This window comes from Eschrichtius robustus, chromosome 15, assembly GCF_028021215.1.
Source record: "Eschrichtius robustus isolate mEscRob2 chromosome 15, mEscRob2.pri, whole genome shotgun sequence".
Taxonomy (NCBI): Eukaryota; Metazoa; Chordata; class Mammalia; order Artiodactyla; family Eschrichtiidae; genus Eschrichtius; species Eschrichtius robustus.
The window spans coordinates 93049143-93061450 of NC_090838.1; the positions used below are offsets into that span (position 1 = coordinate 93049143).

General features: G+C 55.8%; 1 long non-coding RNA gene across 1 annotated transcript; it reads right to left on the reverse strand.

The window, feature by feature from the left end:
• Positions 1-1583: 1583 nt before the first annotated feature.
• LOC137777975 (uncharacterized) lies at positions 1584-8361 on the reverse strand. Its single transcript, XR_011076690.1, has 2 exons — positions 8206-8361; positions 1584-1740 (listed from the first exon to the last, which is right to left on the reverse strand). It is a non-coding gene; the product is annotated as an uncharacterized lncRNA (long non-coding RNA).
• Positions 8362-12308: the final 3947 nt, after the last annotated feature.

Consider the following 12308-nt stretch of genomic DNA (forward strand, 5'->3'; position numbering starts at 1 on the left):
GGCCGGCCTGGGGCACGGGGCGCTGCTTTGTTCGGGATGCGAGCGGAGGCGGGACGGCGGGAGGCCGGCGCTTGGTGGACTTCGGGGCTCAAGGCCCAGCCGTCGCCGCCGGGGGCGGGGGGGGGAACTCGGGCGCCCCACGAACGCTGGGGTCGGCCGCGTGCGCCCGGCCACATCGCGATCCCCGCCCGGGGGCTGCGGGCCGCTGGCCTGCGCGGCGCCCCAGAGCGGGCGGGGGGCGAAGGCGGCCGCAGGGGAGGCGGGTTTGCCAGGCGGCGGGTCGGTGCCCAAGCCGCCCGCCAGCAGGATCGCGCCGGCTTCGCCTCTCAAGTTGCCACAGGAGGCCGTGGTCGGCTTTAGAGAGATCCGGGGGCAAAAGTGAAACTCCCCAGATTGATTACAGCAGCATTTCCAGGGAGCCAGCCCCCTTCGCTCGCACTTTGGCAAACGTGAGAACTTAAGAGGTTACTTCTCCCCTGGTCAGCCTGGACGCTTCAGGATCATGAACACCGCCCCCCAACTCACTCAGTTTAACCTGATTTCTATGTAGTGAATACAAAAAAAACAAAAAGAAAGAAAAAGAAAGAAAGAAAGAAACCCAGTGGAAATTAAACCAGAAGTTGCATATTTGCTATATTAAGCGCTCAAAGGCATCAGAGTTCTCAGGAAAACGTACATAATAAACAGGAAGCCATTTATTTACAAATACAATTGCCCTAGACAAGCCACATTCCATGTACGTAATTCATTAATGGAATTTGTTCCTTCTCCTCCCTTTGGAAAGAGAAATTTTAGCTTTTAAAAATAGCTGTGTCTTGGGGGAGGGGAAGAAGAATGGTTAGTTTACCTGTTCCTAGAAAAAGAAGCAGTGGTGTCCCGGCCAATTCCTGTCTGTGGGGATGTTAAATAGTATAAAATAACCGTTTAAAGGACATGGAGAGGTTTTGTGTTTTGTTTTTTTTTTCTTTTTTACTCTTCAGAAAATAAGTTTGTTGGCAGTGGTTCCTGTCACCAGAGTTGCCCAGGGAAATTGCGCTGGTAACTTAACCCTAGTTGGGGTGTGTGTGCACGTGTGTGAACAAAAGTGAACTTTAAAGAACTTGAGCTGGCTGGGAATATAGCAAAATTTAACCGTAAACCTCACTTAGTTGCCATAGTTTTAGAAATTTCTGTGGCAATGTGCCTGCTGCCCTCACTCCTTCCTGACAGGAGTCACACCTGGGGTGATGCTGGTTCTTGCCTTCCTTGTCCCAGTGTAAACATCACTTACCTGGAGAACTTGAGTCTGGTCTTTATTAATTTGGGATGCTTTCTCTAAGTAAATCCCTTTCCCCTGCGAGTTTCGAGTTGCGAGAGGGGCATTGTTTGGGAGAGAAAGGATGCCCAGGGGAAGGGGGAACCTAGTGTGAGTCTCTAGGTGCCCCAGTGAGTGGTGAGTAAACATCAAAAGCACAGGACACACCTGAGGTAGGTTTGGAGCTTGCCGAGGTCCCCAAATGAGACGTTTACAGAGGACAAAAAAGAATAACTGTTTTCCACATTTCATTGTTGTAGCTACAAAATAACGGGATGAACACTGAGAGGAAAGCAAACACATCTTTTAATTCAAAAACAAAAACAAAAGGGCAAGGGATGTTTTGACGAAGAGCTTCCTGGGAGATCCAACATTCGTTCTGTCCTGCAGGACTGTGTCCCTCCTGGCAGAAGACAAGCCCATTTAGCCGACTGGGACACTGCAGTCTGAAATAGAATAGATACTCATTTCAAAGAGCTCGCCTTGCGCCAGCACTGAAATAAAAGGTGCCCAAATCTGTCACCCTCAGTCCACCTAGGTTCAGGCAGGGCAACTTCCAGGTGTGAAGGGGAGCCAGGCAGGGTCCTTCCATTCTGCCCATGTAAGAATCTCGGAGGGAGAATCTATTCCTCATTCACATTTCCAAGGTTGAAAACTCTCCAGCAGAGTTTTTAAAAAAATAAATAAATTAGGTCTAATCGGAAAGTATAGTATCACCCAGAAACTAACAAAATGAAAATAAATGTCTTACTAGCTTGGTCTTGAGAATCTGTAGGTTACAACAGGGAAACACCCATCAGTGAAGAAAACAACACCTACAAACTCTTTTTAGTTAACGTTTTGGGGGAGAAATCTTTCAAACTTGCTCGGGCCATCTTACTGATTATGCTTTAGTACTCCTCCAAGATTTCTTCCAAACAGGGCTTTAAAAAAATGTTTCAAACCTGAGAGATGTCTTTAACTCTTCCAGGCACTATTTAATAGTTGTCCTGGATGTTTTTAACAAGAGAGGGAAGCTAAGCAAATAGCCTTGGGTCCAGTGACATCTGGGGGAGAGGAGGTGGTGGGGACTCGAGGCACACCTAAAATGGGGTTTTTGATTTTCAGTGGGGGGGCCTCGCAGCTCAGCACTACTTACTTGCGTACCTGAACTCACAGGCTTTCCTCTATTTGTCAAGGAGGAGGGCCTGCAGGTCTGCAGGTGAGAGGGGTGGAAGTGAAGGGAAAGAGACCAAAGGACAGATCAGTTACCTCTCCCTTTGTTCCTGGGCCTTGAACTGGGGCTTCAAGAAGGGGGAAGAAAAGCGCCTCCCCCCCAGTGAAGCCGCCACGTCCATTTGCATCACCCTGACACCCCTACCCCAGCCAGAAAGCCAAGTGCTGGCTGATTGGGAGCAAATTGGTAACCCGAGGAATCCCTGTGTGAGTGTGTTAACATAACATACAGAACTTTCTTCGGGGAGAGGTGCTCACACTTGATTTTTCTCCAAATGGCTATGTGCAGGCATAAAGGCCTAGAAAGAAGGAATGAAGACAAATTAAATAGAAAGACTAGGGAGAAATGGGAAATGTGTGCCCATATACGACGATGCATGCAAGCCTATGTGTATGGAAACAGTCATTATCTGCACCTCCTGTTTGCCAGAGTATCCGTGAAACACCCTGCATCTAGCTGCACTTTGGCTAAAAGGGAAGTTGTACCTAATTTGGGGGCTGGGAGAGGGCCACCCTAGCCAGGAATACCGGGCCCTGGCGGCCCTGTTGCCAGTAGGAGTCAAGTTAGTTCACGGCCGTGTTGTCCTTAACCTGCTCTTTCCGTCTGAATCCTCAAATCCTTACCGTGGGAGGGCAGGTTACCCCCACCCATGGTCCTGCTGTGCGCACCCCGGTCGCCCCGGCCTGTGGCTGGAGAGCTGCTCTTTCACCAGCAGCAGGAGGCTGCCGCCGCCGCCGCCGCCGCAGCCCGAGGTCACATTCAGAAAGCCTGTTCTTCTAGGAGAACCTCGCCCCAAAGGCGAAGGCGGTGCAAACCGTGTTCATTTGCCCCAAGCGCGAAGGGGAGACGTAACCGAGGGACAAGCATTTTGCAGGAGGGGATATGGAGCGGGGCAGTTGATCCGGGCGGGTTCCCTGCGCCATGCCCTCTCTGCAGGGGTTGGGGGGGGGGGGCCGGGGGCGGTGATGGGGGTGGAAGGGCCCGGGAGGGGGAGCTGCTGAAGGCCCGCAAGCTGACAAAGCTGGAACAAAGGCTTCGCGCAAAAGTAGTACCAAGGATCTTTAAAGCATCACACACCTTACAGGCGTGTCCCCAGCTCCCGGGACGGAGAGTCCGTTGATCGTCCCCCCGGACTCCGCGGACGTGCCCGGGCTGTCAATGGTGCGGGGCTGGCTGCCCGGAGTCGCAGCCTCGGCCCCGCGCTCCGCCGCGAGCGAGGGCGCGTGGCTGGTCCCCCGGCGGCCCGGTGAGGCGCTGGTCCCGTTGGGCAACACGCGTCGCCCCCGGTTGGCCCCGGGAAGGTGGTGGGCTGCGGTCCGGCCCGGCGGTGCCTGGGGGCCCGGCGGTGCCTGGATGCGCGGCGGTGCCTGGGTGCCCGGCTGTGAGGCCTGGAGCACTGCGCACGCCTCCCTGTCTCCACGCCCGGCCAGAGCCGAGCGCTGGAGAAGGGAGCTCGTGGGGTTGGCGGCGTCTGAGCCACCAGGGCCTTGGCAAGGAAAGCAAGCGAGACGCGGTGGAGAGGACGCCCCGAGGGCGCGCTGCTGGGGCGCTCACGGAGGCAGGTGGGCCCTTCCCAAGGCCTAGGCCTGGGCCCTGCGCCCAGTTCCTCGGCCTCTGCACCCCGCGCCCCGCACGCCGCCGCCACCGAGCCCTAGCGGTGACCCTGCGCCCCAGCGCAGTCCGGGCCACCAGCTGCCGGGTGGGAATACGCCGGTAGGAGTTGCGCCCTAGCCCCGGGGTCGGGCAAAGTTGCGACCAGCGCAGGGGAGTGGGTGGCTGGAGAGCGGGAACACCTCAAAGACCCGTGCCTTCCCCCTAACTGCCCCCGCTGGGTTCCAAGGCTCCCAGGGCACTACCCACGTTTCCCTGGGAACTCGGGGGCCCAGGAGTGGGGTTCAGTGAGACAGGCGGGAAGCGAGAAGCTCAGGGTCCGAGTTCAGGACCCGAAGTAGGTGGAGGAACGCATCAGGCAGAGGTGTCCCTCCACCCGTGGGTGGATGGGGACAAAGTGGGTGACGGGGACACAACCTTGGGAGAGAGGTAGGAGCGGGTTTAATATCTGGTCAGTGACTCTCCTTGGAGGTGTTTCCTTTCTTTAATTCAACCCAGGGGGAGGCCCGGGGAATGGCTGACGACCTGGGCATCCAGCTGCCAGCACCCACCCCTCCAGGCCTCCCAGCCCCCGAGCTGCCCAGAGCAGGAGGTCTGCCGAAGGTGGCTCCAGCCCTCGGGCCAGGCCTCCGGACGCCTCCCACTCCCCCCTCCTCCTGCTGGCCTGGGCTGGGCCGGGGCTTCGACCCCACAAATGGCCCCTGCAGAGGGGCCTGCTCGGAAATTCCAGCCAGTCAGCCCAGCCTGAGTGACACTAGCTCCTACCCCCGGCTACATACAAGTGCAAATGAGATGCATTTTGGCTGATCAGTCCACTGTATTTTCTGCAACTTAACGTGTCTGCGTCTTGTCAACTCCTCTAGTTGGGAAGAATAGCAGAAAATTTTAAAGAGAATTTCTTGTGTGTGTGTGGTTTCCAGCTACAATTCCATCCAGGGAGATGGGTGGGAGTGGAGACAAGGAGGCTTGCTGACATGAACAACATGATATAAACCCTCCTGAAGTGCAACTTCAAGCCACAAAGAAAGGAAAAAGAGGTGGGGGTGTGTTGCGCTTGCTAACTAGAGACCTGGGTGAAACTTAGGTGTATCTGGCTGGGGAAAGTGTCAAGCTCTAAGTTTTCTTTTTGAGAACAAAATTCATTTGTACTTACTTGGGTGGAGGGGACGGATCAAACTCCTTCCACCAGCTAACCTGACATCTTGAACAGTGCGTTTGGGCTGCTTAATGGGGGTGAGCGGGGTCCACAGGGGAGGTGGGGAGAAGTTTTCTGACACCACAGAGGTCCTATCTGGGTAAAGTGTTTGCTGTCCTCTGTATGTCAATTTCCAAACCAGCTGTAAGTAAATTGAGGAAACGCCTCCAATTCTCACCAGATCTGCCCCACCCCGCGTTTCCTGGGAAAGCAAGTCCTCTCAGACCTTGATGATGTGGGCCTTCTGTAAGGTAAGGGGACGACCAAACGGCCTCTGGTATTCTGCCCCCAGCCACCTCGGAGGGTTCCCAGGGCCCTAGAACCCTGGTAAGGACACAGGGCCAGCTCCAGCCTCCACGCCTTCCCCTCTTCACAGGTATTTGCAGTCTCAGGCTTGTCTGCAGCTGACCCAAGGAAGCGGAACAGCAGATTTTCGGAGCCCTGTTCCCAAGCCCTGGCCCTCTCCCTGCCACCAGACTCAGTGGTAGGCAGGGCCCAGGCTGCCCCGAGTTATGGGAGCCTCGTGCCGGCCTCTAGCCCCCTCTTCCCTGGGATTCTCAGGGTCAGCAGGGAATTTGTTGTTGAGTATGGAGCTGTCGTGTTAAGCCTCTGGGGTCCGCTGCCCTCTCCAAGGAGCTGTAGCAGGCCTCTCAGGACTACAGGGTCCTATGTGGGCTGCTGACAGCCAGAGCCAGGCAAAAGGGGCCACAGGCAGGAGCGTACTTCAGGCCCATTTCATTCAGGTGAGGTTTGGGGACTTGTCAGGTGTCCAAGATGACCCCGCACCATCCAGTCACCTGTGGAGGATCCCTTCTCTGCTGTACTCCTTGGCGGAGGTGTGAGGTACCCTCACTGCAGGGCAATTAACTCTAACAAAACAGCATGGGGCAGGGTCAAGTGCTTCACCTGGAGAGCGGGGGCCACCCAGCACTCTGCAACCATCCAACCATTCACGCTGCTTAGCAGAGGACTTTACTGGTCGCAAGCAGCTCAGGTTTCTGCCGTGCAGCCTGGGCATTTCCATACCAGCCTGGTAAATACATCAGAACCAGATGTGCGCTGCTGCTCTGGCTTCCACCAGGAGCCAGCGAGGTGCTGGGGAGATGTCCTGAACACGTTCACTTCCCCAGCTCACCCAGTGTCCTGACAGGCTGGCAGGAAGGGCTGAACGCTGGGGAATGAGCAGAGGTGACCCAACACCTCCAACTGCCCCATGGCTGAGCCTGCCTGCGTCACGGTGGCCGGCCAGGGCCCCTGCAAGCTGCCCTCCCTCCTCACTGTGGACTCCCAGTGGCGATGTATTCCCTCCCTCCCTCCCTGCCACCTCCTCCCATCCCAGAACTGAGCCTGGATTTCCGTTTGGGGTGAGAAGGGGTGTCAGTAAAGAGGCAAGGGGGGCTGGTGAACCATCTTCAGCCTCAGTAGCCTTTACACCAACAGATGAGTCTCGCTAACCTTTTCTTTTGAACAGTCACTCAGCTTGTGACAGGCTAAAACCATGTGAACCCATGAGCAAAAAGAAAATCTTTTTTCAGACCAAGTTCCTTGTTTCTCCTTTGCTCCCTGAGTTCACCAGCCCTCACTTCCTCAGCTCCCAGCCATCCCGATATCCATGAGCCCAGCTGAAGATTTAAAACACTTGTTTCTTAAAATCTTCCAGGGCTCTCAGTATTACCAGAGTAACTGGAGAGAGAACGCACCCTCCCTTCCAATCCCCCCACAACCAAATTCTGCATCCAAACCAAATAACCACCACCATCAATTGCACTTCGCATAACTTGACACGGCCAGAAGTGAAGACCCCGTTATTTACCAGAAGTAGAAATCAACTTTACTGAACGAAATAAATTCAACTTTGACCATGGGATACCTACTGGAGAATTCTTTGAGAACTTCTTCTGTCTTCTTCCCTCCTTTACTGGGGTGGAATGCTATAAAAATCTGGGGTAGCAGAATTTTGAAACAGCTTGATGACCTTGAGCAGGCTTGGAGTCCTCAACTCCAATCATTAGTAATACAGTCATTAATAGTCATTATTGGCACTTAATTGCTTGGTCTGATGGGGGCTTTAGTTATGACCCGATTTAGTTTCCCGGAGAAGTAGAGGTGGTCCAGGATCAGTGAAGGGAAGCCATTTGCAGGCAACTTTTTCCAGCAGAAGGGAAAGTACTTTTGATATACTTGCAGACATGTGTCTCACACATTTTTTTCCCTGCCTTTTGTAAACTAAGAATAAACATTACAGATCTGGGTTTTAATTTATCCAGATGGGATCAAAAGTACCTAGGAGATTTCATAGATATGTGTATATATATACACACACACACACACTATAGAATATATATACACACACTATTTCATATATATTTCATATATATACAAACACGATAGAATATATATACACACTATAGAATATATGTATACATACACGCACACCTTAGAACTGAGGACACAAAGGCTGTTCACACTGAAAGGTGGAAAGAAACTCAATACCAAAGCAGAAAGAACTGAACCGCCAGCGGAATCGAGTATCTGAGCAAGTTCACTTTATTCCTTCGCAGGAAGAGGGTCAGCGGCGGCGAGGGAAAAGTTGCCCCGGGTCTTTGCAGAGGGACACGGCTGCGAGGCGCGCCAGACCTTCCCACCAGCGGCCGCCTGGGCGCCAGGCTTCGCGACCCCTCGTGCCTCATCACCGCCCCCCCCACCACCCACCCACCCACCCCCCCCCCCCCCACACACACACACACACACACGCTCCTCTGTGCCGGGGTCTCCGTTTCCACCTGGCTCCCCAGTTCAGAACCCAGCCAGCCGGAGACCTGCCCCTGCCGGGCGGCCCTCCCCCTCCGCCGCCGGGCCGGCTGCCCGCTCCCCGCGCTCTGGACTCACCCGGCGCGGTCCTTCCATCCACTGCGCACACAGACAGGAAACCGGCCTCAGTCGGGGCAACATTTGAAACCGCACTTGGTCGATACCATCAAAGACAAGAGCGCACACTTGGGGCTCAGAGCTCCCGAGCCCGCTTCAAGCAGAAAACCGGGTACGGGGAGGCGGGGGAAGGCGGCAGGGGCCCAAATCGTCCCTCCGACCGCGCCGCCCGCTTTCTTATGGAAATGGACGCGACGGGCCGCGCGCCCCAGCCCGGCTTGCGCCCCCGGCCACCCGGCCCCCGGTCCCCGTCGCGGCTGCGGGGACCCGGGCGCGGGGCTCCCTTCCGCCCCCCCGGCCCGCGCCCGGCATTAAATATTCATAGAGATCGCTACTTTCTTAAAGGAGAACCCACCGCGCGGGAAAGTTCACAGCCAAGTGTAGGCACAAAGGAAGGTCTCGCTGCTGCGTGTTCCGGGACTGGGAGACGCACCCCTTTCCGCGGCGGGGCCCGCGCAGGCGACATAAGGAGGAGCCTCAGGGACGGGAGAGCGTGATCAAGTCACTTTTCTTGGAGGGGGTGGAAGGGGAGCCGAACTTGGTGGCGGAAGGAAAGCTCGCTCTCTGATCCCCGAACAGTTACTTAGAAATTGGCCATCGCATTTTACGCCCCAGAGTCCCAGGAGCTTTTTTTTTTTTTTTTTTTTTAAAGGAGGCTGCTTGAGCTTCACCGGGGCTCCACCCGCATCGGGGACAGCAAGAAAGTTTGCCCCGTGTTGTTGGAAACGCGAGCGCCCACGAAGTTTATTAAACCTCGTACCGAACCACAATTTCAGAGGAACGGTTCAGACACACAACCGACCCCGCACCTGCCCGCTTCCCCGCAAAGCAGAGGCCGGGCTCGCGGAGAGCGGGGCGGCCAGTCGGGGAGCAGCGGGCGGGCGCGGTCTGGAGGCTCGTGTCTGCGCCCCGGTTCCCACCTGGCGCGTCCCCGGCCCCCGGGCCCCCGCGGCCTGAGCCCCAGCCTCGCGGCTCCCGTCCCTGGAGCGCGGCCGGGCCCCGGGACCGAGCGCGAGTGGGCGGAGGGGCGAAGGGTCGGAGGCCGCGGCCAGCGCGCCGAGGCCCAGCGGGAGCGCCCCGCCCGCGCCCCGGGCCTGGGCATGCGGCCCCGTGGGGTCGGCCTCGCGCGCCCTCGCCGGCAGGCTGCGTCCCCCCCGGCCCGCGGGGCTTTGTGCGCCCGGCCCGCCGCACTTTCGCGAGTGGTCGGAAAGCCTCGAGCGCCATCTAACGGGAGCAGCCGAAGCTGCCGCCGGGCTGAGGTGGGGACTGGCGGCGCGGCCCGGGCGGGGCCTCCCCACCTCTTCGCGCGCCGGCCGGACGCCACCCCCGGCGCGCGCACCGCACACGCGCTTGGGAATCTGCAGCCCCCGAAGCCCGCCTCCCCCGGGGCGGGGACTGGGAGTGCAGCGGCCGCCTGGCCGCCCGGGACCCTTCCCTGCGCCCCTGCCCTCTCCTCCCTTCCGCGCGCCCCAGGCCACGGGAGACGAAGGATCGTCTTGCACCTGCCTTATTAGGGCCCTGGTGTCCTTCAAGCCCTTTTTCCTTTTGGCCCGCGGTGGAAAGTACCAAGAAGTCCCCGTCGGGAGCACCAGTTTTCCGAAAGAAACAGCCACTTAACGAAGAGGTCTGCAGCCAAAGAAGCTTCCAGAGGGATGGGGAAAGGCGATGAAAGAGGATAATGCTAATGGAACAAAACAGAAGTGCCCGGCTGAGCGAGAGTTGGTTCTGCGGGGACCTCAGGAGAGCTTCCGTGGCTGCTACTTGGGAGCGGCTGTTCGGCGGGGCCGACAGGTGTGGAAGCCCTGCAGGGGCCTCTGGGGAGGGCGCAGGGAGCCGGGCGCAGGAAGAGATGGAGGAGAGAGGGAGCCGGCACCCCAGAAGATGGGCTGGAGCTTGAGGAGGCTCAGGCCCCCTGAGCGTCCCAGGCCACCGTGGCGGGCCCGCCGTCCTGGGCGGTGCACGTGGCGGCCATGCTCTCCTGTCAGCTCAGGGACTTCCGCAGAGCTGGGAAGTTGGCAGAAGGACTGCATCCCTGACCAGCTGCGAGGGGAGGACGGTAAGGGAGCAGAGGTGCCAGTCAAGGCCCAAACCACCCTCTCCGCACACCCCGCAGCTACCATCTGCCCCGATGTTTCCAGTGTGGGTGACCTGTCTCCGTGCCTCCAAGCAAAGGGCCAGAGGCAGGGAAGGCCGGTGGGCAGCCCGAGACCCGCCGCGTGGGCCCTGGTGATGAGACCAGAGAGACTGTAGTCTAGATCCCCCCCACTCCCGGGAACGCGGGGCATCTCCCCGGTCCAGGCCCAGAGGCGGTGAAGAACTGAGAGTTTTCTGCCCTGCCTTCCTGGGGACTGGAATGCCTGTTCCTCCCTCAGGTATGTCATGAGGGAAGAACATGGTGTCAGATGGACAAACAGTTTTTATTGTGGTAAAACACACATACGGTTCACCATCTTAGCCATTTTTAAGTGTACAGCTCAGTGGCACTAAGGACATTCCCTTTGTTGTACAACCATCACCACCACCCACAGGACACTGTCATCTTCCCAGACTGAAACTCGGTCCCCATTAAACACTAACTAACTCCCCCTCCCCTCCCCCAGCCTCGGGCACCCACCATCCTACTTTCTGCCTCCATAAATTGGACTACTTTGGGTCCCTAATATAAGTGGAGTCATAGAATATTTGTCCTTTTGTGACTGGCTTATTTCACTTAACATAATGTCCATGGCATACCTTTGTAAAGCAATTACACTCCAATAAAGATGTTAAAAAAAAAAAAACTCAGTCCTTTATAAGGCTGAATAACAGTCCATTGTATGTATAGATGACGTTTTGTTTATTCATTCATCTGTTGATGGACACCTGGGTTGGGACCACCTTTTGGCTATTGTGAATCATGCTGCTTTGAAAGGGCATGTACAAATATCTCTTTGAGATCCCACTTTCAATTTGTTGGGGTGTGTACTGGATCATATGACGCTTCTATATTTAATCTTGGGGGGAGACTGCCCTGCTGTTCCCCACAGTGGCTGCACCCCTTTACATTCCCACCAGCAGTGCCCAAGGGTTCCAATTTCTCCACGTCCTCGCCAACACTTGCTATTTTCTGTTCTGGCTTTTTAAATAAGAGCCGTTCTAAGGGGTGTGAAGAGGTATCCAACTGTAGTTTTGAAACATTTTAAAGTGTAAATATAGAAACATAAAGAAATCATATTAATAAGGCAAATTGGCCATGGGTTTTAGCAGAGTGGAAACATCCTGATGACTCTTTCATTTTTGAGTCTAATTTTACCAAAGGGGAAAGGGAGAAACGGCCAAGAGAGAGGGGGGCATGCAGACCTAGCACCATTTATGATCACTTCTAATCACCTCTCTTTCTAATCACAAGCTGGAAAATTGAGGGGCTATCATATTAGCGAGCCCTATTCCTTTCTTTGTTTCCAGAAGGAGATCAGAGATTCACCCCCTCTTAAATAGAGAGGAGAAAAGAAAAAAATTGTGCTTGTCTTCTTCCTGGATTCTTTGAATTATTCCACTTGGAAGCGATGCTACTGTCCCTGACATTGGCCGTGTGTGTGTGTGTGTGTGTGTGTGTGTGTGTGTGTGTGTGTGCTGGTGGAAACCCCTGAAGTCCTCTTTCCTAGGGAAGGGCTGAGAAATAGCAAGTGTGCAAGCAGGAGAGCGGCCATTCCACCCCGACTCCCTGGCTGGGAGCTGCCTTACTACAAAGCATCCTCTGCTTCCTCACATGGCCCTGGTGGCTGGTGAGCTCAGCCAGCTGTATTTAGAAGTTCCTTGTGGTGTATTTACAAAGTGCCCCGTCCTCCTTTCCTCTTCTTTTTAATATTACAGCCTGTGGAGACAGGTCAGTGTTTTTATTGCCCACATTTTAAGTGAAAATATCTAGAGTGGGCACAAGATAATCAGTGGCCAGGACTGTGGTGCCAGGGTCGCAGCCGAGGCTCCTAGCCCGAGCTCTGCCTTGGCCACTGAACCACACTGTTTCTTTCATCTGACAGGAGGGCTAGCCCAGGACACAGATGAGAGAAACCAGAGCAGCCAGC